This window comes from Geotrypetes seraphini, chromosome 3 (genome assembly GCF_902459505.1).
Source record: "Geotrypetes seraphini chromosome 3, aGeoSer1.1, whole genome shotgun sequence".
NCBI classification, from domain to species: Eukaryota; Metazoa; Chordata; class Amphibia; order Gymnophiona; family Dermophiidae; genus Geotrypetes; species Geotrypetes seraphini.
Window position 1 is genome coordinate 28,627,375 of NC_047086.1, and position 26,829 is coordinate 28,654,203.

The following is a 26,829-nucleotide window of genomic DNA, read 5'->3' on the forward strand; positions in this document are numbered from 1 at the left end:
GTGTCCAGACAGCAGGAGGGAGTGGGCATCCTTCCTGCCATGTTGGGGGAGGGGGCGCTGTCAGAGGGTGGCCATATTTTCTCTTTTCTTTTTTTTGGGCAAGATATTTTGTATGTGTAATACACAATGGTAAAACCCAGTACAAAATAGCCAAGCAATTTGTTAGTGAATCAATCACTTGGTTATTTTGCATGGGGTTTTACTCATTTGCATGAGTGGATCAGATTGAAGATTCATCAGACAGCAGTTTAGTGAATCAGGTCAGGGTACAGGATCGGTAAGTAAAGTGAATCTTGCCTTAGGTGCCTCAGTAAGAGCAGAGCTCATATCAAACCTCCCTGTCTAGGCCCTGCATGCTTTCCTATCGGAACTCCAACTGTTAGCTCAACCATTCCCTACCTGAGAAGATAGCCCAACACAGTAGAAGGCAACAAACCATTGGCTACTTGGTCCAAGTTTCTTTTGTTTTATTTTTAAGTTTAAATCTAAGCATTTAACATATGTTCAGCTTTTGTATTCAGGGCCATAACAAGGGATGGGTGAGGGAGGAAGCCAGCAAGGGTGCAAAGCCTCTTTGGGGTGAGGGGCACAAAATAGTGACTGAAATTCAAGCATGGGCTGGCAGGAGGCACGGGATGAAGAACTGGGCAGAGTGGCACTTTTCTCCTGCCACCAAGTTGAAGGGAAAAAAAAGCTACCTTTAAGAAACATTAGTTAGAATGTCCCCCTATTTATTGAGAAAATCAGTTTATGGAAAAGAAGTATAGATGATATATTCATGTTGTGATCTGGAAATAAAAGTGAATTAGTATCTCTTCAAGATTGGTTAAATACTTGTGATGAGCATTTAATGTTTATTATGTAATTCAGTTATGGAATGGGATCCATATATGACCGATTGACTCCTAGCAGTAATACAGCAAGACTACCACTAGAGGTCATTGATGCCATCTTGAACCCAAAGCAGTTCTTGCCTGATCCTTTAGATCAGTGGTTCCCAACCCTGTCCTGGAGGGTTGTACATTTTTCAAACCCTACCATGGGTGTTAGTGTTGGTAGCCATTAACACAGATCCATGCTAACAGCTATTACATACTAAATTCAGTCAGCATGGTAAAGATGGGATCGGGCCGGTGTTAATTGCAATTGTGCTATTAGCAGTCAGGTAGTGCAGCCACAACCCTTGCTAAAATGAAACCCAACTCCCCCAAACAGCATCCTCTACCCTCCTGGACTGCATCTTTCCTCAAGAGATTCACCCAACATTTAACTCCTCCTCAAGGGATCACTAGAGGCCTCTTTTCCCTCAACAATTCCAATCTTTATTTCCCCCTCCCCCCACCAGGACTTACCCAGGATTCTCCATGGTAATCTAGAGCAGTGGTTCCCAACCCTGTCCTGGAGGACGATCAGGCCAATCGGGTTTTCAGGCTAGCCCTAATGAATATGCATGAGAGAGATTTGCATATAATGGAAGTGATAGGCATGCAAATCTGCTCCATGCATATTCATTAGGGCTAGCCTGAAAACCCGATTGGCCTGATCGTCCTCCAGGACAGGGTTGGGAACCACTGCTCTAGATTACCATGGAGAATCCTGGGTAAGTCCTGGTGGGGGGAGGGGGAAATAAAGATTGGAATTGTTGAGGGAAAAGAGGCCTCTAGTGATCCCTTGAGGAGGAGTTAAATGTTGGGTGAATCTCTTGAGGAAAGATGCAGTCCAGGAGGGTAGAGGATGCTGTTTGGGGGAGTTGGGTTTCATTTTAGCAAGGGTTGTGGCTGCACTACCTGACTGCTAATAGCACAATTGCAATTAACACCGTCCCGATCCCATCTTTACCATGCTGACTGAATTTAGTATGTAATAGCTGTTAGCATGGATCTGTGTTAATGGCTACCAACACTAACACCCATGGTAGGGTTTGAAAAATGTACAACTCGAGGTCACAAGCCATAGAGCATTTTATTTTTTATCCCCAGCCACTTGGAACAATCTTCAAATATCCATTCGTAGCATCTCCTAACACCGAACAAACTAACACTGCAAGACTCATCCCAATTCTCTGAAGCAACTTGCTCTTCTCTTCAATTCCTCTGGAAATGGCCAGATAACTTCTTTTGTAGTCCGCCTTGAACCGCAAGGTATTGGCGGAATAGAAATCACTAATGCAATGTAATCTCCTCTTTTAAAGGCTTCAAAGCTGCAGTAAAAAAACATGGCTTTTTGCCCAGGCCTACAATACTTAATCCAGTTTGATGACCAACACATTTTCCTGCCAAAATTCAAATTTGTGACCAATAAATTTTCCTGACAAAATTATTCATGACCAACAGACTTTCCTGCCTCAATCACCTCAAATTCCAGGTTTCAGGACCCACTATATATAAAACCAAACCGCAGACCTCACAGCACACCCTGAAGAAAGCCACAACATGATGGCTGAAACGTCAGTTGTACCTACCCAGACGTGGAAAGAGTCGGACAACTGCAACAATTATGATGCCAGCCGTGGAAGCCTAAGAAAACGTTTAGATAATTTCCTAAAAGAAAAGTCCATAAGTCATAATTAAGATGAACTTGGGGAAATCCACTGCTTATTCCTAGGATAAGCAGCAAAACATCTGTTTTACTTCTTGGGATTTTTCCAGGCACTTGTGGTTGGCTACTGTTGGAAACAGGATATTGGGCTTGATGGACCTTCGATCTGTCCCAGTATAGCAGTTCTTATGTTCTTATGTGAGCCAAGTAAAGGACAATCAAGCCATTGTGACATCACTAATGAGGTTGGCTTTAGGCATTGGTGGAATGAGGCATTATGACATCACAATCTTGGCTCTGGAATGTTGGGTTTCTGCCAGGTACTTGGGACCTGGGTTGGCCACTGTTGGAAACGAGATATTGGGCTTGATGGATCTTTGGTCTGTCCTAGTATGACGATTATTATGTTGTTATGACGAACTCCGACACTGGATCACTCTATAATATAGTCCCTTTCTGATTGATTTGTCACTTTGCTGTTTTCTCCTTTTCTTTTGTATGGTTAATTGTTTGGTGTGAATGCGTAGCTTTCCTATTAAGTTGGATTTCTTTTCTCTCTTTTGTTTAGTCTGTAAACCGCTTAGCTCTGCATTGTTCAGTTTTAGTGGTATAGCAAGTTCTTAAATAAATAAATAAAATATAGAGGTCATACCCAGGTTTTCAGACATTGATGAAACAGATGATAATCCTCATGTTTTGGTTTTTTTTAAAGATTTAGCTGTAACAAATTCCAACACGTTAGTAGCACAGTAGTAAAAGACATCTTCCATGTCAAAAGACGAAAGGATGACCAACTGCTTCTGATTCAGCCTAAGAAGTCTAGACTTCTCATACCAAGCCACCTTGCTTGTCAAATAGTTTGAAGATAATTCTTCAAGTCTAACCAAGATAGGTCTTACGAGAGGGATGCTGAAAAGTTCTCAAACGAAAGAACTTCCTAAATTCTGAGCATTATTTTGCCACTGTAGTTGAAAAGGGTGTTATTTTATTTTGTAAAATGCCAATTTGCTTTGTTTTAACATTGTTTCAGATCATTGAACCACATCAACAAAAAAGTGTGGAATTTTCAAGTGTGGAATTCCGAGCTGTCATGAAGTTCCTATTCCTCAGAAGAAAACTCCAAAGGAAATCCATGAATGTATGATGCAAACATTTAGTAGTCCTTTTCCTAAGGGTCTGTTTTACAAAGCCGCGCGGCAACAGCCCCAAAGCCATTTAAATCTCTATGGGCTTCGGGACCGTTACTGCTCAGCAGCCACTAGCGCGGCTTTGTAAAACAGGCCCTAAGGTGTTGTAGCCGATTTAGCGTGCGCTAAATGCTAACGCTTGCTGACGCATCCATAGGATATAATGGACACATTCGCACGTGTTAGCGTTTAGCGTGCACTAATTTTTAGCGCGTGCTGAAACGGCTAGCGCCCCTTAGTACAAGAACCCCTAAGTGACAAATGCCCATCATACTCCACAGCGAAAAAGGTGGTGTGCAAACTTTCAGCGTGGAGATTTCAAGATCGAAGATGCAGCAAAGTCTGGGAGGCCTCAAACAGTGCCAACTCCTCACATTGTTGACAATGTCTGTGACCTGATTTTGACAGATCAGCAAATAGCTAAAATAATTGCTGAGATGTTACAGATATCCAGGAAATGGATTGGGCGTATATTCCACGAGCAGCTGGGTATGAAAGGTTGTCTGCCAAGTGGGTGTCCAAATGTTTGAATGCTGAAGAGAATCAACGTTGAGTGGACACTTCCAAGTTGACTTTGTAGCATTTTCAGCGAGCTGATGCCAACCTTTTCGAACTAGTTACTGTTGATCAAACATGGTAACACCACTATGGGCTCCTTTTACGAAGGCGCGGAAGTGGTTTAACTCATGTAATACTGCACACAAAACCACCGGACGTGCTAGCCGCTACCGTCTCCTCTTGAGCAGATGGTAGTTTTTGGGCTAGCGCCGGGGTTAGTGCGTGATTAAACATCACGTGCGTTAAAGCCGCTACCACGGCTTCATAAAAGGAGCCCTATGTTTCTAAGAGAAAACAACAGTCCATGCAATTGCGGCACTCAGATTCTCCAAGGCCAAGGAAATTCAAGACCCAAAAGTCAGCAGGAAAGGTCATGGCTACAGTGTTTTGGGATCAGGAAGGTGTAATGACTGACTGTCTTCCAAAAATCCAAACAGTTAATACAGAATACTACTGTGACTTTCTGTGCCGATTAAAGGAGACATTGAAAGAAAAAAAGGAGAGGGAGGCTGTGGGAAGGAGTTCTCTTATTGCAAGACAATGCACCTGCACAGAAAACGATGGACGTTTTGACGCATTTGGGGTTTCAGTGCATAGACCCTACTCACCAGATTTTTCTCCATCTATTTTCTGTTTCCCAAACCTTAAGAAAGAGTTTGAAAGGGCAATAATGTCTGACTAATTCGGAAGTGCAGCAATGGAGCAGTATTTCGGTAACCAGACATCAGAGTACTTTTTGGAAGGGTTATAGACCCTTCAGACATAATCTGACAAGTGTTTGAACTTAGGGGTGAATGTATGTGGTATAACTTGTAAGTTCAGGGCAGGATTAATTCTTCAGTGGGCCATAGGCACCCAAGCACACTGGGCCCCCTGGACCTGCCCGTCCAAGTCCCTGTCCCCTCCCTGCCTCTGCCCTCCTATGTCCCCCCCCCCCAGCTCCAGAAGTCCAAGTAGCAACTTCTTCCTTCTTCATTATTCAGTGCAGCCAAAATGCCAGTCTTTAAAAGCCCACAGCTGCCCCAGAGGCCTTTCCTCTAATGCAAAATCCCAGCATCAAAGGAATGGCTTCTGGGTCAGCTGCGGGCAGCATGTAGGAACCGCTGACTGCGACCTTTTGAAGACTGCGAGTTCAGCTGTGTTGAATAATGAAGAAGGCAGGAGGAGGCAATACTTGGACGCCTGAAGCCAGACACAGAGGCAGGTACACTGACGTCATCAGAGCAGGCAGCATTCTGGGGCCCCCTGAACTCTTTGGGCCCGAGGCACGTACCTACTTGGCCTACCCTTTAATCCTGCCCTGTGTAAGATTCATGGCTCGTCATTCCCTTCTTGATTTAGCTGAGAACTTTTTAGCACCCCCTTGTACTTCTATTTGCCCAGAAATAGCTAAGAAGAAAAAATGTAAAAAATTTAAATTGAATCAGATTGGGCAGACTGGATGGACCATTCGGGTCGTTATCGGCCGTCATCTACTATGTATGTTACTATGTTACTATTTTTTTAGAGAAAAGGAATAGGACAAGGGGAAGCAGTAGGCAAAGGTGTGCTTAGATTTCTTCCTCCTGGTTGGATCAGTCTTGCCTCTCGTGTAAACAATGATCAAGATCGGTGGACTGGTGCTGAAGCTCTGATGAATGAGAAATAGGGCTCATAGGTTCTAACATGCTCCCAATGAGTGAGATATGGCATCTTTGCATTTATTTTGGGTAGGTTACCATAAAAACAGGGATAGTCAGAAGCCCATTAGGAAGCACAAGAAGTCCCCCTGCGAAAAACCCCAGTGAAGAATTGGGAGAGGATCCCTAGCTATTTTCAAAGAGATTGGGAGGGGCGAGCTTACCCAGAAAAAAGAGAGGCCAGCACAGGAAAGCAGAGTACCTGTCCCCAAGAGCTTAATCAATACGTCTGTCAAGCACTTAAAGGGAGGTGGATGCCCAGGGAGGGGGGAGTGAGGCAGCCAATGGATATGCAAATTGCCAGCAGATCGCCTAGTGATTTTATTTGATATTTTTTTGTTGTTAGCAGAGAAAGGGAAGGAATAACAGAACCTGAAACTGGGACGTGGGTAGTGCAGGCTCCAGCCACTTATTCCCTGAAGGGGAGCGGAAACAAGAGAGGAGGGGCTGCGATGGGGACTTGTGATAGCTTATCTGACTCAGGCAGGTTCCAAAAGACGTAAAGTCTTGCTACTTGAACCGTGCCAATGTAAAGTGGTTTTAGTGTTTTAGAACCAGCAAGAAGCAGGAAGTGCAAGGAATATTATTATCCCTTCTGCTGAAAGAAAGAAGCTGTGCTGAACTGAATCTCACTCATTTAAAGGGACAAAGCCAGGAGGGATGAATGTGAATGAAAGCACATATTTCTGTTTTAAGGCAGTCAAAACGCTCACGGATACTGGAGGAGAGAAATATTGGGAAACAAAAGTGGTCCTGTGATTGAATCCCGGAAGTTCAGTGAACATCCTACATACAACCTGGTCCGGGCACAGTTCTACCAGCAGGTGGCGGAAGTATTTGCCAGAGTCTGTGTGACTAACTTGATGCCTGATCAAAGAGAGTTGCCACCTATTCACTAAGATGAGTAGCTGTTTAACAGTGCATGGTAAGTCCCTTGTTAACCCTTTATCTGGCATTGTTGCTCAGAAGCAACATGTGTTTTCTATCACTCTTATGAGAGATCTGCATCTCCAAATGCCTGTTCCATGGCACTGTTGCTCTCCTTCAGCATCAAGTTATGTAAAGCCAATTAAAGGGTTAAACAGGTAACACCATAGGGGACGTGTAATGGGGCAGGGATTGCACCTTGACTATTAACTAGATGGCATATAAAGGAGCAGATCACAATTAATAGGGTTACCTTATGGCTCCAGAAAAAAAAAAAAAAAAAAAAAAGAGGACAGATCGAGACGTGTGGGTTTTAACTCCAGTGCTTTCAATGGAAGTAAAACCCAGATGTCTCAATCCGTCCTCATTTTTCTGGAGCCATATGGTGACCCTAATAATTAACCTCACCTGAAGAGATGTAGGTAACTGCCCTGCAGTTAATTAATGACCACAATTTCTCTGCCTTATATGCACAAACAAAATGCACTATAGTAAACCAGATTGTGAATGTGAGATTAGATATGTAAATCCCAAGACATTTCAAACAGGATTACTAAAAATGTGATGCAGAGTCGTGCAAGGTTCCATGCTTTTCATATTTTGTGCCTCCTTTTTTTTGTAGGGAGCTTAGACAGGCCGGGATTTAGCAACTACATTTTTGCAGATGAGAATCCAAATGTTTATCCCTGTGGGTTTGCATTGGAAGAATAGTCATGTAATATTGGAGGGGGTAACCCGTGTTCCCTCTAAGGCAGTGTATCGCAAACTGTGTGCCTCCTGAGATTTTAGATGTGCCGTGACACACTGTGGAGGAGGCGAGGTGCCAGCTGATTGCCTAAAGGATGTGCCTCTCGTGGTGGGAGGCTTTACCTGTAGGCAATCGGCCAGCGCCATCACCTTTCCCCCTCTCTGGTCCTCTTCCCTGCTGGCACCCCCCCACACACACACACACTGGCGGCTCAAGGCCCGTCTGGAGGGTCTTCGTGCATGCGTGGATGTGATGATGCGGTGTGATGATGTCACGCATATGCATGACATCCTCAAGGCGATGTCTGCACACTTCCAGCTGCCTCGAGCCCCGGCCATTACATTTAGCATGCTGCAGCTTGACAAAATTTGCAGGACACTGCTCTAAGGATTGGCTGGGTGTGTGCAAATCCTTTTTTGTGTGTGTGTGTGTGTGTGTGTATTTGAGCAACAAATTCTAAAAACCAACATTTTTCCAGATTTACAAGTATTTTTTGTGAGCAACGCTGCTAGAATGTATGGGCGATTGCTCACGTCCTCCACTTAGAGCAGGGGTGTCAAAGTCCCTCCTCGAGGGCCGCAATCCAGTCAGGTTTTCAGGATTTCCCCATGAATATGCATGAGCTCTATTAGTATACAATGAAAGCAGTGCATGCAAATAGATCTCATGCATATTCATTGGGGAAATCCTGAAAACCCCACTGGATTGCGGCCCTCGAGGAGGGACTTTGACACTCCTGACTTAGAGGGAACATAGGTGGTAATTAGTTAGTTAATGGAAGGAAGGTTAACTTTAAATGTGAATAAACCAAGAGTTCTTTGAGAAAAAAAAGCAACGGAAGCAGATTTAAAAGTTGGTTTGGTTTTGTTTTTTTGAAATAATGTGTATGAGCGATGGCAACAATACAGTTATGAATTTCACTGTACATATAAAAGCAGGCACGAAGAAAGAAACACTGTAGAAAATTAGAGCACGTTGCAACAAACGATGGCATTTAGATAATTATGGCCTGGATTCTGTATAGTTCAACCCAAGTTGCAAGTTCAACTTAGGGCTAGATTCACTAAGCCCACCAAAACAACTTCCGACCACTTAGCGACCCGATTCACTAACCTCTGTCCCAATCATCCTCCAATCTGTGCATGCAAATGAGGGGGAACGGCATTCAAATGTAGGCAGGCAGCGATTCACTAAAAAAAAAAAAAAGAGGGACACCGACTGGGCTGACCAATCCAAAAATAAGCCACTGCTGAGGACAACTCGCTCAGGTCATTTCTGACTGCCCTGCTTCTCTGCTCTCAGCCCCGATCTCCTGCCCGCGCCCCGAAGATCTCCTGCTATTCTGAATCTCTCCTGCCACCCCCAACTCTTCTGCCCTTCCCTGCAGTGCAAGCCTATGATTTTAACCCGCGGACTTAAAGCGGGTTAAGACCAGTGGCGTACCAAGGGGGGGGGAGGTCCGCCCCGGGTGCAGCCTTAGGAGGGGTGCACAGTCGGACAGGTCCGGAAAATGGTCCATCACCAAGGCAAAGTGAATTGATCACGGAGCCCATCCCGGGCTCTGTGATAGACTCACTTTGCCTTGGCGATCGACCATTTTCCGGACCTGGTCGGCTGTGCACCCCCCCCTAAGGCTGCTGTCGGAGAGGAAGTTCGGGCCAGCCAAATGCTGCCTGGCTGGGCGGAACTTCCTCTCTGTCGGCCCGACGCTGGGAAGCAGAGAGAGCTTGGGGCAGCCGCGGCGGCGGCTTTGGGGCCTGTTTCCCGATGATGGTGGCAGCAGCGGCTTGGTGGAGGGCAGGGAGAAAGAAAGAAAGGGGGCAGGCAGAGAGACAGAAGGGAAACAAAAAAAAAGAAAGGGGGGCATGAAGAGAGAAAAAAGAAAGGGAGGCAGGGAGAAAGAAAGGGCAGGGAGAGAGGAAGAAAATGTTGGGGGAGGGAATGAGGTCTGGAGGAGAGGAAGCATACAGGCTGAAAGAAGGGAAGAAAGATTGGATGCACAGTCAGAAGAAGAAAGTCCAACCAGAGACTCATGAAATCACCAGACAAGGTAGGAAAAATGATTTTATTTTCAATTTAGTGATCAAAATGTGTCTGAATTTATATCTGCTGTCTATGGCCTCCTTTTACTAAACCGCAATAGCTATTTTTAGCGCAGGGAGCCTATGAATGTCCAGAACAGCGCTGGACATTCAGTGCAGCTCCCTGTGCTAAAAACTGCTATTGTGGTTTAGTAAAAAGGGAGTGGAGTATATTTGTCTATTTTTGTATGGTTGTTACTGAGGTGACAGTGCATAGAGTCATCTGCCTTGACCTCTTTGAAAAAAACCCAGAATAGGAATGTTAATTAAAATTTTCTATGCGTACAGTGTGCTTTGTGTTTTTTTTTTAATTTTATTGTTGGTAGATCATTTTGACTTGGTCATTTTAAAAGTAGCTCGCAAACCCAAAAAGTGTGGGCCACCCCTGAGCTAGAGCGTTGAAGCTGCGTGTGGCTGCCGTAAAGGTCATCTCTGACACAACCGGAAGTTGCATCAGAGATGACCTTTACGGCAGCCATATGCAACTACAATGCTCCGGATGCAGTAAGAAGGCAGTTTAGACATCGCTGGCCACAGGCAGGGAGGTTTGTCAGACCGGGCCTGTTGTACGAGGGGGGGGGGGCATTGCAGATCTTGTTGCCAAAATCGGAAAGGTGAGGAAGGGAGAAAGATGGGCCTGTGGTGGATGGAGAGATTGAGAGAAGGGGGCAGATGATGGAAATGGGTAGAAAGGGGAGAGAGAAGAGGTCAGATGATGGAAGTGGGGAGAAGGGAGAGCAAATGCTGAATGGAAGTGGAGAAAGAGAACACATACTGGATGGAAGGAGGGATAAAGAAAAATGACATGCTGGATGGGGTAAGAAGATAAGTTAGTGAGATAGTGGAGGGGTGAAGGAAAGGGGTGGCATGTTGTGGGTAGACATAGTGAAAAGAGGGAAACTGAGGACTGCATAGTAAGAAAGAATTTGATTTAAACGGAGTCAGAAAATAAAGAAGGAAGACCAGAGAAGGAAAGGGAAGAGAGAGAGGAGAGAGAGATGCTAGAGAATGGGGAAGGAGACAGAGATACCAGATCTGAGCAGAGGAAATGAGAAGAGAGAGATGCTAAAAACCACAGGGGGGAGGGAAAGAGAGATGAAAGGAGAAAGATGCCAGACCACGAGGGAACAGAGGGAAGATCATGGATGCCAGACCAAAGGGGGGGTGTCTAGAGGAGAGATGGAAGGGGGAGGCATACAGTTTCTGGAAGGGGTATAGAAGGAGAGAAGATGCCATATAGGGAGGGGCAGAGAGATAGCAGACAGTGGATGGAAGGAAGACAGTAACAAGAAGATGAGGAAAGCAGAAACCAGAGAAGACAAATGTGGAACAAAAATTTTCTATTTATTTATTGCTTTAGGAGACATATGTCACTGTTTCTGTGGTATTGCATATTATGCAGAGTCCAGCTTCTTGCTGGTTCAATTTAACCTTTGTCTATGTATTTCTATTTTATCCCCCCTTTTACAAAACTGTGGAGCGTTTTTTAGCGCCAGCCGTGGTGGTAGCAGCTCTGATGCTCAGAATTCTATGAGCGTCAGAGCTGTTACCACCGTGGCTAAAATCCACACTACAGTTTTGTAAAAGGGAGAGGGGTTAGTTTGTGATGACATATTCCATACTAGGCGAAGATGTTTTCTGTGTTCTGTGTGTTCGAAAGACATGGTTTTCTGTTAGGATTGACGGTGTAGGATTGATCTGTACTGGTCTGGCTTGTTTAGTTTTACAATGGGTGTATTGATGTTGTACTGCTCACTGCAGTGTGTAAGATGCTGCCTTTTCCTAGGTACTCATGTGTGACATGTGGCTTGTTACTAAAAATCATATTTTTTGTACAGATGGGGGGGGGGGGTGCCAAGAAATGATGGGTCCCGGTTGTCACATATGCTAGGTACGCCACTGGTTAAGACCATGGGCTTGCGAAGAAAAAAAAAGCAAAAAAAAGAGAAGTTTCCTGCTCTGTTGGACACGGAGACCAGTGCATGCACAGACCATCTATAGATGGTCTCCGCATGCGTCGGGATCGCTATAGAGCAATCTGGGCACTCGGAGAGGGGGGTGATTCCAATCACCCTCATTTGCTTGAGGGCGATTTCGTGAATCAGCCCCCCGGACACGGATCGGATCAGATCCCTCACGGATCCGATCCGATCCGTGCCTTAGTGAATCTAGCCCTTAATTGTTTAGCAAACTAATCAGCATGATAATTGGCAGGTAACACCTAATTGATGCAAAGAATACTTAAAATCTGGAACACATCATCAGAAGATGTGGTAAGAGCAGTTAACACCAAACCTTTTTTTAAAACCAGCTACAAGTTCCTGGAGTAAAAAAGTCCATAGTCTGCTATTGAGACAGCCATGGGGGAAGCCACTACTTGCCCTGGGATCAGTAGCATATAATGTTGTTGCTATTTGGGTTTTTGCCAGTCTTCTATAAGCTGGATTGGCCACTGGAAATAGGATACTGGGCTACGAGATGGACCTTCGGTCTGACTCGGCATTCTTAAGTTCTTGGCACTAATTATAAGTAGCGTTCACAACTTTTGAAGCACATTCTAGCAACATATAGTAACGTAGTAAATGACGGCAGGTAAAGACCCAAATGGTCCATTCAGTCTGCCCAACCTATAAAGTAGTGGACATAAATTCCTAATGTGCGAGTCTCAAAAGGTGTGGCCAGGGGAGGAGCAAAGGCAGATCGAGAGCGTTCCTAAAAGTTAATTTCACTGTTATAGAATACACCTGATCTGTGAACAACTTAGACATAGGTATTTAGGCTTGCTTTTCCTTGGCTTAAATGGGTGGCTTTTATAGAAACACTCTAAGCGCTGTTCTGACTGGCGCTGATTTTTTTTTAGGTGCCACATATAGAATTTGGGGATATGAGCATAAACAGTTTATTTTATTTATTTATTTAAAAAAATTTATCAATCACCTATATCTAGGCGGCATTACAGTAATAACATGCACATAATATGACAAACATGTTGGATTACAGGTGAATAATCACATTTTAAATAAATCTTTACAGTACAATTCATCTTAAAACCAGCATTCAGCGTTTCGATGGAGGTCGTCTAAGTCAGCGGTTCCCAACCCAGTCCTGGAGGACCACCAGGCCAGTCGGGGTTTTGGGATAGCCATGATGAATATGCATGAGAGAGATTTACATATAATGGAGGTGACAGGCATGCAAATCTGTACCATGCATATTCATTAGAGCTATCCCAAAAACCCGATTGGCCTAGTGGTCCTCCAGGACAGGGTTGAGAACCACTGGTCTAAGTAGTTTACATCCAGGTACTGAAGCATTTTCCCCTAACTGTCCTGACAGGCTCACAATCTGTGTAAAGTGCCTGGGGCAATGTAGGATTGAGTTATGATGTGATGTGTACCTGGGACCTTTTGAGTGAAATTCTCTACAGCACCCTCTAGGTTGCCTCACTGCTCTGCCGGGATGTCTTGTGTGGCCAGTCTAGTAAGACCGCGGTCCCCTAGACTTTCCAGTGACTCATTTTTTGTTCATGTTTCCCTTGGATGTGGTTTTGTTCAAAAATGACCCATAAAGAAAGACACACTGAGCACAAAAACATCTAAAATAAAGTGATTTTCAAACCAAAAGGATAACCCCTCCCCCCACTTTTACAAAATCGCACAAGAGGTTCTTAGCGTTGGCCAGCACGCTGAATGTTCTGCGCTGCTCTGACGCTCATAGGAACTCTATGACTGTCAGAGCAGAACAGAGCATTCAGCGTGCTGGCTGGCGCTAAAAACCTCTTGCACGGTTTTGTACAAGGAGGAGGGGGGAACATAAGAAGTTACCTCCGCTGGGTCAGACCAGAGGTCCATCACGCCCAGCAGTCCGCTCCCGTGGCGGCCCATCAGGTCCATGACCTGTAAGGTGATCCTTGTCTAAAACCCTTTATTCCCCTTTATGCTTCTATCTATATCCTTTCATAATCCTCTCTCTACCTCTATCTGTATCCCTCAATCCCCATATCCTTCAGGAATTTATCCAATCCTTCTTTAAAACCCCGTAGTGTACTCTGTCCTATCACAACCTCCGGAAGCGCATTCCAGATGCCCACCACCCTCTGGGTGAAAAAGAATTTCCTAACATTGGTTCTAAACCTGTCCCCTTTCAGCTTCTCTGAGTGCCCCCTTGTTCTTGTGGTTCCCAATAGGCTGAAGAATCTGTCCCTCTCTACTCGGTCACAAGGGGGCACCCGCTTAAACTTAGAGGAGGGAAATTTAGTAGTGACACCAGGAAGTACTTCTTCACAGAAAGGGTGGTGGATCAATGGAACAGACTTCCGGTGCAGGTGATCAAGGCCACCAGCGTGCTCGACTTTAAGAATAAATGGGACATCCACGTGGGATCCCTACGAAGGTCGAGCTAAGGAACTAAGTCATATGCACTCAGACTTAATGGGGTGGGTCAGTAGAGTGGGCAGACTTGATTAATAATCTTGGATTAAAAGGAGTGGCCTAGTGGTTAGAGCAAATGTCTCAGCAGCCTGAGGTTGTGAGTTCAATTCCCACTGGAGCTCCTTGTGACTCTGGGCAAATTACTTAACACTTCATTGCTTCCATGACAAAATAAGTATCTGTCTATGTAAACCATACAGAAAAAGATGTTTACAAGTCCCATCCCCTTTACCAATAAGTGACACACACCATCATCAGGCTCCTTCCTACATGTGTGTTTAAAGTGCACTAATTTTGTGCCAGTGAATGTATGAAAAAAAGAAATAAAACACACATTCACACTAACATAAGAATAGCCTTACTGGGTCAGACCAATGGTCCATCTAACCCAGTATCCCATCTTCACAGTGGCCAATTCAGGTCACTAGTACCTGGCAAAAACCCAAATAGTAGCAACATTCCATGCTACCGATGTAGGACAAGACCATGGACTTTTCCTCCAGGAACTTATACAAACCATGTTTAAAACCAGCTATGTTAACATCACATAGTATTTTATTTATATACCGCAATGCGTCAAACAGTTCCATGCAGTTAATTAAAAAAACAAACCCGAACATAATGAATGCAAATAGAAAAATACACGTGCAAGCATAAAATTCAATGTTCTTCCATAAATTTACTATACAAATAAGTCTTCAAACTACGCCTAAAGTCCATATACGATGAAGATGACCACATCCTCTGGCAGTGCGTTTCAGACCTTAACTATTCCCTGAGTGAAAAAATATTTCCTCCTATTGATTTTAAAGGTATTTCCCTGTAATGATGTCAAGTGTCCTCTAGTCTTTGTAATTTTTGAGGGCGTAAAACATCAATCCACGGACCTGTTCTATACCACTCAGGATTTTGGTAGACTTCAATCCTATCTCCCCTCAGCCGTCTCTTTTCCAAGATGAAGAGCTCTGACCTCTTTAGTCTTTCCTCATACAAGAGGAGTTCCATCCCTTTTATTATCATCCTGGTCACTCTTTGAACCTGTTCCGCTGTATCTTTTTTGAGATAAGGTGATCAGATCTGAATGCAATACTCAAGGTGAGGTTGCACCATGGAGAGCTACAGAAGCATTATGACATTCTTAGTCTTGTTTACCACCCCTTTTAAAATAATTTCTACTTTACATTTCATTTCTAGACCGTAAAACCTCATGGATCGATGCGGTTCACAAAGAATAAGAAACTGGACAATCCAGCGACCTACAGAGTAATCATAATCATAAAGCCCTTTTCAATTTTCTAAAAATCTTACAAATAGAGATGACTTTAATAATTTTTTTAAATGTGTGTATGAGCAAGACCTTGTAAACAAAGTATGTAACTCCTTATCCCAACTAGCTGCCTGATAGGCAAGCAGGCGCTGGAAAGACTTTATGCATACAACCTTGAATGGGAGGAAAAACAAATAGAAATGTGGTACGTAATGGACGATTCACTTTGAACAAAGTGAACCATTCCAATAAGACTTTGTAACAAAGTGTCCCGAATTTAAACAGTACACGGGCCTTGAATGGGAGCCAGTGGAGTTTTCTATAGTAGGATGTACTATGATCCGATTTCTTCAAATCGAAAATCAAACGCCCTACTTTTTTGGCTACCGCCACACATTGGATAGAAGGTTTCAGCATATTATCTACAATGTCATCCATATCTTTTTCTTGGGTGCTGACCTCCAAGGTAGAGGTCTGCATGGGAACGGGGATCGCGGGAATCCCGCGGATCCCACGGGGGTCCCACGGGAATTCCCCCCTAACCCACGGGACTCCCATGGGGACCCCCCTCTGGCCCACAGGACTCCCACGGGGACCCCCCTCTAGCCAACGGGACTCCCATGGGGATGGAAGGCTTTGGAAGCAGGGTTTGTCTATATAATATAAGGACACGTCAGCCTTAGTAAAAGAGGGGGTTTATAAGTTAATTACCTGAACAGAAAACAAAAAAAGGGTTCCACCAAAGAGATTCCACAAGGAAAACAGCAGCGCAAACAGAAAAGAAACTGTGGAATTGATGATCCTGTCAGAAGTAATTGCTGCTTTTTATGGGGATGGGTGGGGATGGAGAGGATCCTGGCGGGGATAGGTGGGATTTCTGTCCCCGTGCAACTCTCTACTCCAAGGTGGATCCTTACATCAGGTAACTATAATAATCTTAAATATTAAAATGCTAGCCCACGCATGCGCACTCGCGAAGCGTGTTCCCTGATCCCTTTTCTGTCGGGATGTGGCCGCACGAGTGTGCATGCGCACTTACTAGGTCACTGGCAGAAGACGAACCGTCACAGAGAGAGTGAACGCGGAGTCCTGCCGTCCCTCAAACGTAAGTCTCCTCCTTTGCCCGACTCCGGCCTCTGCTCCTCACCAGTCCTGCCTTCGGTCCTGTCCCTGTTAAACCGGCTGCAAATAACAAAGCCAGTTGCCATGGGTTTTTCACTTTTGCCAAATTGCTAAAGGCTCTGCCGGTCTCGATCCTGCCCATCTCTGAAGTTACTTCCTGATTTTGAGGGGCGGGATCGAGACCGGCAGAGCCTATAGCGATTTAGCAAGAGGGAAAGACCCCGTGATGTCTGGCAGAGTTTTCCGTCGTCGCTCCCCCCCCCCCCCCGGCGCACCCAAACCCCTGTTGACCTTCCCATCCAACCCTCCCACCGCTGAGTCGGCAATGAGAGGTTTCCTCAACAAGAAGCGTCGGGTCAAATTCAAATGTTCCCGTCAGGTCGGGAGAGGGCAGAGCAGGCTTGCACACCCGGCGGGGACAGGGCAGGAATGAGGCTCCCTGCAGGAGCAGGCCCGATGGCTGGAGTTCTCCGCTGACTCCGGTAGGAGTGGTTTCCTCAACAGGAAGCGAATTCAAATACTCCTGGCAGGTTGGGAGGGGGCAGAGCAGGCTTGCACGCCCAGAGGGGACAGGGCAGGAACGAGACTCCCTGCAGGAGCCGGCCCGATGGCTGGAGATTGCGGGACTGGACAGGGGAGCAGGTAAGGGGTGCTGGGAGGGGGAGCAGGGAAGAGGTTGTGCTGGACAGGGGTGAGGTAACAGGAAGGGAAGCCTACTGCTGGACAGGGGGAACAGGCAAGGGGTGGTAGTGGACAGCCGAGGAAAGAGAGAGAAAGAAAGTGGCCAGGGAGAGAAAAAGAAAGAAAGAAAGACAGACACACACATATTCTAGCACCCGTTAATGTAACGGGCTTAAACACTAGTAATAATAATAATAACTTTATTCTTCTATACCGCCATAGTCGAGAGACTTCTAAGCGGTTTACATTCAAAGAAGGCTGAACAATCAGCGAATTACAGGAGGCAAGAAGTGAGGGTTACATAAGAAATAGATAGAGGTACTATGATAACATTGCCCTCAAAGTAAATATCCAATGAATCAGATCAATCAAGAAAAAGTCTCGCCACCGTGTACAAAAATTGTGTAATTGCCGCCTGTAGAGTTATTCAGAAATCAAATGGTACATTATATCCAAAAAGAACTTATCTCAAATCTAAAGGATCTTCAGTCCAATGGCAGATTAAGCAGCTAGGTTCTACTGAGCTTGATTTCAGAAAAAGATATCTATCGAGGTTTACGATGCCTGTGTAATTCAAAATGGCCGGATGACGGAACTCTCAAGGCATTATTTTGCCAGTGAAATTTGAATGTAGCACTGTTTGGACTTGTATACCCGGTGCCACCTATATTAAACTTTGGGCCCCTTCCCAAAAATCATTTCTGGCTACAGTACCGGATAAGCGGGATTTATTTTATACTTTGCTCCTAATCGATTGACTTTCCTATTGAGCAGTTTTTCACAAGAAACTAGTTTTCTACAAAGTACTTGGTAAATAAAGGATCTTGTGGGATGGTGTTTGAGCTGAAACCTCAGTTCGCATGCACCTTTCACTAAACCTTTGCAGTGTAAAAACAGCCTTTATTGTTGGTTTTTTTTTTTTAATATTCTACAATTATGGCTTTTCTAATTTGAAAATTGTAATAAGAGCTTCCCTGGGCCCCAGGTCTTGGTGCTGGCAGACAAAGGCCGTGCTGTTCCTGAGTGCAGGCCTCTGTGAAGCAGTGACAGATGGAGAGACAAACTAGGCTTCAAGCACAGTGCAGAATTTAGCTGCAGAAGGCGCTCTTAAACAGACGCCGTGGGTAGAGAGGATTTTTTATTTTGTGTTTGTACATTTTTTTTTAGTCTGCTGTCTACCCTAGTGCTTGCTACTCTCCATTGGGTATTGTGCTGTTAAACTTTTGAACTCGGTTGTACGCTCTGATTTGCAAGATCGGGATCACGTTCGCCCACCGTAGGCCTCGGCGCTGTCATGTCTTGCTGTTCAAGGCTACTGTAGATCTGAGTGCTCTGAGAGCAGCAATAAGCTCTCCTGACGAAAACGGTTGCACACAGTATGACAGGCTGTCAGCAGCACTCATTGAATTAAAATATACATAAACAGGGATCCTTTAACTAGGCCGTGTCAAAATCTTGAGTTTAGCACATTGTACTACTACTAGTACTACACTTCTCCCTCCGTATTCGCGGTTTCAGCATTCGCAGTTTCGATTATTCACGGTTTTTAGCTTGCTGGCTCCTCCTCCCAAATTACATCAGCTTGCATTAGAGAAATCGCTGATTCCAAGTGTTTACAGATAAAATCGCTGATTCCCAGCACTTTCTTCACTGTGTTTTGCCTCTCCTTCAGGAACAGACCAGGTCTCCCACCATGTTATTTGCGGTTTCACTATATTCACGATGGTTTTTAATAGAAAATAGAAAATAACATATGAAAAAGTTATTCGCGGTTTTTCTGTATTTGTGGTTCTGTTAATCCCCTATCACAGCGAATACGGAGGGAGAAGTGTATTTATTATTTCTATAGCGCTACCAGATGCACACAACGCTGTACAATAAACATGCAAGACACGGTCCCTGCTCGGAAGAGCTTACAATCTAATTATTAATAATAATTATAATTTTATTCTTATATACCGCCAAAGCCATAGTAGTTCGAGGCAGTTTACAACAAGAAGAGCTGGACAATCAGCGAAATAGTCACAATGAAAGTCGCTGAATACAGTAAGCGGGTTATAGAGCTAGTCAGAGAAAAGGAGATAGAGAAATAGTCACAATGTAGAGTCATCGAGTACATGTAAGTAGAATATAGAGATATGACTGGTGTTGCCATTCAGCAAATTACATATAATTGGAAGGATTAGAGGAGATTAAATTACAACTTCTGGTGGAATTCTTTATGCCAAATCTATAAAATGGAAAAGTTTATTGTATTACAATGGGGATATTTTAAGAAGTTTCAGGATGTGTGGAAACCATTGACAAAGTATTGTAAAGATTAATTTGAATTTGTTTCCCTTATATTTATCAACTTAAGGTATAGGGAGGGGGGGAAGTTTATTATTATATGTTTTATATGATAATGGAATATATGGGAGGGAGGGATGGGAAAGGGGAAGGGATAAGAATTTATGAAATATATCAATGATTGTTTGTAAGTGATGTATTTATTGTTAATATGAATGAATATATTTAACACTTAATGTATTTTTGAAAATGAATAAAGAATTAATAAAAAAAAACCCCAGAGTTCTTAGGTTACAAATCGGTTAAGCAAGTTTGATTTTACTAGTTTTCTAAAACTAAGATAGGATGAGGAGTGCCAATTGTTCTGTCGACCTGCTTGGAAAGCAAGAGTTCTGTCCAGGTATCTTTTGTATCGGCAAGCTTTTATTGTTGGGTGGCTAAACATATGAACTCTGCGTGTAGGCCTGAGCCCATTTGTATCGCAGCCCCACAAAAGGGCTTTTTTTCTTTTGAAATCTTTAGGTCCCGTGGGACTTGCGAAACAATTAACACAAGTACACCGACCGCCTCGTGCTTAGGATGCGCTAAGTGCTCCCACGCTAACCCCGTGTTAACCAGTTAGTGAATGCTAATGTCAGTGCACTGGCCAGTTATTGCTTTGACCTCCACTCTCTGTCCATAACATGACACCTCAAAATATTTAAAAACCTAGTTGACGTCTGCTTAGCATTGGCAAATAGGAAAATTATTCCAAGATGCTTTAGCGCATCCTGCTATAAGCCTTTTTCAATGCCCGCGTTAGGGCTTAGTCACCTTAGTGAAAGGGTCCCTTAATATTTTGATCGGTATTTATATTTTTGAAATATACGCTGAAAATAAGAAGAGCCTTACTGGGTCAGACCAATGGTCCATCTAGCCCAGTATCCTGTTTCCACAGTGGCCAACCCAAATCGCAAGTACCTGACTGAAACCCAAAGAGTAGCAACATTCCAGAGCTGTGATGTCATAATGCCTCATTCCACCAATGCCTACGAGCCAACCTCAGCAGTGATGTCACAATGGCTTGATTGTCCTATACTTGGCTCACATAAGAAGAGCCTTACTGGGTCAGACCAATGGTCCATCTAGCCCACTATCCCGTCTTCACAAAGGCCAATCCAAATACCTGGCAAAACCCCAAATAGTAACAGCATTCCATGCTACCGTCCCATGTCTGTCTCAACAGCATTACCCCCAAGTGCTCTTCAACTGCAGGTGATGAAATGGTACTATTTGCACAACAATCTTAATAGCCTCAATGATTTACCAACCACTTATCAATTAGTAACACCCAATTTGACAACTGCCATATAGGGCAGAGAGGTATTACCAAAGCTGGCTTATTGTAATTAAGTGGGAGAAAGAGCAGCTCTGCTTCAATGCATGAGCAGTACGACCAGAAGGAAACAGAAGGTAAACTTTTTCTCTTGTTTTGATTACCCCACGTTAAATACTCTATTCCTCTTACACCTCCTATCAAGGGGTCAATATCTCTCTCTATCTCTCTTCCTCCTTCTCCTAGCCCACTATCACTCTCTCTCAGGTTCAGTGTCTTTTTTTTCCTCTTCTCCAGTCTGTCTTTCTTTTCCTACCTTCTACCCTCCCTTCCTCACTGGTCCAGCATCTGTCCATCTCCCTCCAACTCCTGAGTCTAAAAGCTCTCCCTTTCTGTTTGTCCCTCCCACCTCCAGCAGAGCAGCACCTCCTGAGTTCTGCATCTACCTCTCTTTTCCCCCCCCCCACCTCACAGGTATATGGTGTTCCTCCCCACACGCCCTCTAACTTGTTTCAATCACTACTGGTAGTGACACTACATAAACTAAATCAGCCTGCCTCAGGCCTTCGGTCTTCCCTGTGAAGTGTGCCACTCTCACAGAAACAGGAAGTTGGATCAGAGAGGGCGGGATGTGTCACAGGGAAGGCCAAGGGCCTAAGGCAGGCCTTTAGTTGATGTAGCATCACTACCCGCAGCAACTGAAAGTGACCACAGGGATGAAGAGGGACACGGACAGACCCTGGAACTGAGAGGAGAGGGAAGGAAAGGGGAGAGATGGAGGCACCTATAGAAGCCCTGACCTGGCAACTCAGTGAGAGTCAAGGGCTTGGGGCTGGGGAAGCTTAGCCTCCCCAGCTCTCTTATTCCAGATGCCTATTAGAAGGAGCAAGAAATTTGATAGAAGATGAATGGTTAAAATATATTTAAGGACTGGAGGGTGAGTAGGAGGGTGAAATTTGAGTGGACAGAGAGACAAAGAAATGGAGGAAAGATTTGAAAAGAAGGATATAAAACTGCTGGAGAGGGTGCAGAGACGAGCAACTAAACTAGTGAAGGGTATGGAGAAACTGGAATATGAGGATCGACTTAAAACACTGGGATTGTTCTCCCTTGAGAAAAGGAGACTGTGTGGGGATATGATCGAGACCTTCAAAATACTGAAAGGAATTGACAAAATAGAGCAGAGAAGATTATTTACAATGTCCAATTTGACACGGACAAGAGGACATGAAATGAAGCTAAGGGGGGACAAGTTCAGGACTAATGTCAGGAAGTTCTGCTTCACACAGAGAGTGGTGGACATCTGGAATACTCTCCCAGGGGAGATTATTGCGGAATCGACAGTCCTAGGCTTCAAAAGCAAACTAGATGCATATCTCCTTGAGAGAGGCATATAAAGATATGGTTGGCTATAAAATAAGCCAGGTGAATACCTAGCAGGGCCTCCGCGTGTGCGGATCGCCGGACTTGATGGACCGAAGGTCTGATCCGGAGATGGCGCTTCTTATATTCTTATGTTCTTAAATAAATGTAGAAAAGGAATGAATAAGACAGGTGGAGAAATGGCAAAAAGATAGCAGACATTGGAATAGAATTATAAGAAGATGAAATGCTAAGACAAAGGCAGAAATTTATTCTGAATTTTGGATAATGTGCCTCTCTGCTGTTTTTTATGTGTTCAGTCCAAGAGGAAATGATTGTATTTATTTTTCCAGTGTTGGCAAGGCAAACACAATTTAGCTTCTTGCTTTCTGTAGTTCAGTTTTTGTCTGCATATTTGTTTCTAATTTTGTGATCTCTTGTTCTGTAGTTGATGGGGCTTGTGAATGGGTCAATTAGCCTCCTCCCATCACCACCCGGTTCCTCTGGTTGTTTTGAGTATCATCTTAAATTTTTGCATGTCCAAAAGTAATTTCAACAGTCCCTTCAAATTGTTCCATAGGGATACCCCTGCTATTGAAATTACTTATTTATTCAAAGCTTTTATAATCCACTTTAAACCAAACCGGCTCACAATTGACATACACAACTTTCAACGTATACAGTTGTAACAAACCGAATATAAAACAAACAAAAGGCCAGGGCAAGGGTTACAAACACTTTACTGTATTCGTCATAAAGAGAGGTATATAATCATAACTGGAAGCATGGAGCTAGCTGAAAAATACCTGTGCAAATAAAGAACATAAGAACATAAGAAGTGCCATCTCCGGAACAGACCCTAGGTCTATCAAGTCCGGCGATCCGCACACGCGGAGGCCCCGCCAGGTGTACCCTGGCATAGTATTAGTCCCCATGTCACTCTAAGCTTCTCATAAGAGATGCACATCTAGCTTACCCTTACCTATATCACCTTAAGCCACTCATAAGGAGATGTACATCTAATTTACCCTTAAACCCTAGAACGGTGGATTCTGCAATTACCTCTTCTGGGAGAGCATTCCAGGTGTCCACCACTCATTGCGTGAAGCAGAACTTCCTGATATTTGTCCTGAACCTGTCCCCCCTTAGCTTTAGTCCATATCCTCTTGTCTGTGTCACATTGGACATTGTAAATAGTTTTTTATCATGCTCTATTTGGTCAATTCCTTTCAGTAAATAGATGGGGTTTAAGCAGTTTTCTAAATTATATCAAGTTACCACAAAACCTCAAAGTACTGGTCATAGCATTCCATAGGACCGTCCCAGACATCGAGAAACACGATTTACAGTTGTTTTCGTATTTTAATGAAGTAGCGTTATTCCTATAAGTTGGGATTCAGCTATCTGTGATACCAGGATCCTGCAGGTTGCTGAATCCCATAGAGCAGGGTAGGCAATTCCAGTCCTCAAGAGCTGGAGCCAGGTCAGGTTTTCAGGATATCCACAATAAATATGCATGAGATAGATTTGCATCTCAAGGAGGCAGTGCATGCAAATCCATCTCATACATATTCATTGTGGATATCCTGAAAACCTGACCTGGCTCCGGCTTTCGAGGACCGGAATTGCCTACCCCTGCCATAGAGCAAGCATCAAGGTGCAGTAAAGGGAAAAACTTCACCACACCTTGATGAATTCCCTCCCTTATTGTCATCTGCCATTTGGATGTCAAGTCTCCAAGTCTCGTAAATCCTCTGGCAATTTTTTTCCGAACCCTCTTGTGATTTTGCAACTCTAAACAACTTTGTGTCACCAGCGAATGTAATCACTTCATTCATTTTTGCTAGTTCCAGATCATTTATAAATATGTTCAAGAACAGCAGGGGTCACAGCACAGACCCCCGGGGAACCCCACTATTTACCCTTCTCCATTATGAATATTGACCATTGAACCCTACTCTCCGTTTTCTATCTTTTAACCAGTTCTTCATCCACTATAGAACATGGCCTCCTCTACCATGACTTTCTGATTTTCTCAGGAGTCATTCATGAGGTACTTCCTCAAACTCTTTGTGAAAATCATTTACACAAAATCAACTGGCACTCCTCTGTCCACGTATTTATTCATCCCTTGAAAGAAATACAGCAGATTGGTGAGGCAAGATTTCCCTTGGCTAAATTCATGTTGGGTTTGTCCTATGAATCAATGCCTGTGCATATATACTGTGCCTGCAGGTTGTACATAACAAAAATCAATTAAATTAGTCTGTCAAAACCTATGAATTGTGGGTAGAAAATGATAAGTTTGTCTCTCCAGTCTGTTCCATTGCCTTTGCTGGAAATCCTACTAATTGCCCTTCCCACCACCTTCTGTAGCTGTCCTGAGCGTTAGGGGGGGGACAGGGGCATAGTAAAGGGAGGAAGGGGCGGACCGCCCAAGGTGTCATCTTGGTGGGGGGCAGTTCTCTGCCTCCCATGCCATGCTCGCATCTTCCCTTCCCCATACCTCTTTAAAATCTTTGCCAGCACGAGCCACTACTTGAGCCTGCGGCTTACGCAGGTCTGGCTCCCTCTGAAATCACTTCCGGGCCAGGAAATGACATCGGAGGGAATGCTAGCTCATGCTGATGAAGATTTAAAGAGGTACAAGGGTGGAAAGGGAGGGTGCAAGTGGGTGTGGAGAGGATGGGAGGGAAGCAATTTGACGAGGAAGGAGCCGGGGACGGAGAGTAGGGCATGGGGGAGTGCCACTGGCCTGGGTACCTTCTACCCTTGCTATGCCACTAGGTGGCCAGTCTGGTCATGGTATTATGCAGTGGCATTCCCCTGTTAATATTTAATAAAGTGCTCCACGAATGTCAATTTCGGGTTATCCATCGAGGCTATCTTACTTACGTGCAATTATGCAGAATCTTCCCTTTGTCAGAAGTGTACTTTACAGCCACATTCTTCTTTCATGCTTTTTGGGGATGTCCTAAAGTTAAGCCTTTTTGGAGACGGCTCTTGCTGTATGTGGAAACCCTCTTTGCTCATCCAGTGCCACTGTCGGCGGCAGGTTTTCTGCTAGATAAATATGAAGCTTTTCGGCTTCCGTCAGTTTATTCGGAAGGTTGGGGGTCCCTATTTTGGTTTGGTTTTGTTTTTTCCTCTTCATCTTCAACTTTCTCTTTCTCCTTTTTTCTCTTCTCCTTCTTTGAGGTTGGGGGTGAGGGCTGGGGGAATGGGGTATCATCTGTTGTGATAGTATATGCTGTCTGGGGTCCAGGGTTGCTTGGGAGGAGGGTTACTCCTGGAGAGCTTCTTTTGGTTTTGGCATGGGGGGGTTAAGAGTACCACCCTCTCATGCCATTTGTTTCTTTGGATTCTCTGTTGAAGGCTTTCCTTCCTTGAGTGAGGGGAAGTATTTACTGGGTTCTGGGGTTAGAGGGATTGTTGGGGGGGGGGGGGAGGTTGCTCAGTATATTGCTCTTTTTGTAAATGCTCTGTATTCTTTGTTGTTTGTTTGCTGTCGCTTAATAAAAATTGTTTCAGATTAATAAAGTAAATTTTCATCACTGCATTTTTTTCCTCTAATCGACAAGTAATATTACTTACCTCAGATTTTCAAGCATCGGTGTATCAGGCTTAACAATGCTGCAGTTACGTTGCAACATTTTGAAATTAAGTGTTTCTTGAAGGCACAAATGCTACATCAGTAACCAGGCACGTCAAATATGCTTAAACACCTTTTTCCCTCCCATAAAGGAACTATTTGAACCTCTTCACATTCCACTGTGTCAGTTTTTACCTCAGAGCTTGACATTCTCTCTTAGCTGAATTGCTGTTGTTATAGGATGGCTACCGAACCGTGACTCTAAAAGCAATTAACTAAGCCCTAACAATTTAAAAAAACATTATGTCTCTCCAACAACACTTCCCTCAGCTGACTCAAATCCGATTGCCAAGTTAACTTTCCTTCCTATTGAGAAAAACAATTGTGACGTGGAAAATGTGGGGGAAAAAAAGTGCATTCTTCTCGGGCTCTAATATCGCCGGTAATATCCAATAGGCCACTGTATTGATTAAAAAAAGCCGAGTGATTAAAAAAAAAAAAAGTGCATGCAAATGAGGTTCGTGGAAGGTCACAGAATTTGCATGAGACGAGTCGCTGGTGATAGCGATCAGCACATGTGCACAATAGACCACGGAAAGAGACGTAAACATGCGCATGTGCTGGGAAAAACTATGTCGCAGACACACACATACTGTGCATGCCTTATTGGAGTACAATATATGCACACATTATAGGCGTGTGTCAGATCTTTCCCCCCAAAAAACTATAATTTATGTGAATGGTGTATTTTTTTTACTTTGCTTTTAATTTTATGAGGAGCCACAGCCAGAAATGCACGCCTGAGACGCATTTTGCACAGTACTGGCACCCACAGACCAGCTGGTAATTTTTGGTTGTCAAAAGCTGGTGCTACCTGGCGATGATAGAGAATCATACGGAGTGCTCGTTTAAATATCGATGAACTCATTTTACTGTGACTTTAATATTAATAACCTTGTTGTAATACATTTGCATGGCAGAGCCAGAGTCTGCCAGGGAGCTCAGAAAAGACCACAGTGAGCCGTTTTGGAAAATCAGCCAGTAAAATACCGC

At 44.1% G+C, this 26,829-nt stretch overlaps 2 protein-coding genes across 4 annotated transcripts in view; one reads left to right on the forward strand and one right to left on the reverse strand.

Moving 5' to 3' along the window:
* Positions 1–26,829, reverse strand: part of RRAGD (Ras related GTP binding D) — a 149,390-nt gene that overhangs the window by 80,487 nt on the left and 42,074 nt on the right. The gene's annotated exons all lie outside the window — the stretch shown is intronic.
* Positions 6,518–26,829, forward strand: part of ANKRD6 (ankyrin repeat domain 6) — a 224,114-nt gene continuing 203,802 nt past the window's right edge. Inside the window, exon 1 of one of the 2 annotated variants that reach the window (XM_033936181.1) lies at positions 6,518–6,887. The gene's annotated coding sequence lies outside the window, so the exon portion shown is untranslated. Of the gene's footprint in view, positions 6,888–20,935; positions 20,960–26,829 lie in introns of those variants that run through there. The other variant, XM_033936183.1, reaches the window with a different exon arrangement.